We start from the raw sequence: 1,655 nt of genomic DNA on the forward strand, positions 1-1,655 counted from the left end.
CTTCTGTCTATTCCTTAGGAATGAAGTCTGCTCATGCTTTGGGGATTTGTTATGAGACCTCTGCATTCAGGGCTCGTTATGGACTGAATGTTTGTGCACCCTAGAATCCATATGTTAAAGCTCTAACTCACAGTGTGGCTACATATGGATGTGGGACCTCTTGGAAGTAAGTAAGGTAAAATGAGGTCAAAAGTGTAGGGCCCTGATCCAATTAGATTAGCGTCCTGATAAGAAGAGACATCAGAGAGCTTGCTTGTCTCTTCTCCCTCCCTGTGTGCACACAAGAAGAGGTTATGTGGGCACACAGTGAGATGGTGACCACCCACAAGCCAGGAGAAGAGGACTCAGAAGGAAACCTACCTTGCTGGCACCTTGATCTTGGATCTCCCAGCTTGTAAACTGTGAGAAATATATTTTTGTTACGTAAGCCACCCAATCTGTGATGTTTAGTTATGGCAGCTCTGGAAGACTAAGACAGAGCAATTCACATCTCCACTTGCCCATTCACATGTTCTCTCAATAACTGTGTTTCCAGCATCACTATATAAGGAAGGCTCCATTACCACACTAGGTCTACTCCTACATGTTTATCCTACAAATACAATCTTTGATATGACACATCATCCATAAGAAAAGGGAAATACACATGTTACAGCAAGAGGATCAAATAGCAAAGAGTCATTCCAGCAAGTAACTCACCTGTCATTTAATCCAACTTTCCTAGCAGCATATGAAAAAATAGACTTGATTTGGGAGCAGGGAAATAGAGGCACAAAGAAGGATAGCGTCGGGGCTTCCATTAGGCACTGTGCATAATCTCTGTGTGAAACGAAAAAGACGCAGACATGGAGAATGGACTTGAGGACATGGGGAGGGGGAAGGGGAAGCTGGGACGAAGTGAGAGAGCGGCATGGACATATATACACAACCAAACGTAAAATAGATAGCTAGTGGGAAGCAGCTGCATAGCACAGGGAGATCAGCTCAGTGCTTTGCGACCACCTAGAGGGGTGGGATAGGGAGCGTGGGAGGGAGATGCAAGAGGGAAGAGATATGGGGACATATGTATATGTATAACTGATTCACTGTGTTATAAAGCAGAAACTAACACACCATTGTAAAGCAATTATACTCCAATAAAGATGTTTAAAAAAAAAGACAACCCTGCCTTGAGTTAAAAAAAAAAAAAAGTAATTTATTATTGTACAACCCGTGGCACATGGTGCAGGGAAGATAGGAACGTAGGCAGCTGCGCCCATTGGCATCACTGGTGGCCCCAGCCAAGAGAAGTGATGAGTGCTTATCTCATGTCAGTATTTCTTTCCATCAAAATTAGTCCTACTTATGGTCCGTCATACTGCATGGTGATTCTAAAAGAGAATCTCCTGTACTGCTCATTGAGAATACTGTTCATCCCTTCTAGTTCCTTCGTGCCAAACCAGTTCTGGTTCAAGACCAAAGCTAATATTAGAAGAAAAAACGTCTTCAAGTGTTTATTTATTTTAAAAGAACAAACACTTGAACACTTTCCTAGGGAATAGTGGAAAGTGTAATCCTTCTTCCCACAGGGGTGTGGTAGGAGTGTTATATGAGGCCAGGCCTGAGAGAAAAGGCAAGGAAAGTTGTTTTTTTTTTTCTCTCGTTTTTCAGAATAG

This window comes from Hyperoodon ampullatus (genome assembly GCF_949752795.1).
Source record: "Hyperoodon ampullatus genome assembly, contig: scaffold_691, whole genome shotgun sequence".
Lineage (NCBI taxonomy): Eukaryota > Metazoa > Chordata > Mammalia > Artiodactyla > Ziphiidae > Hyperoodon > Hyperoodon ampullatus.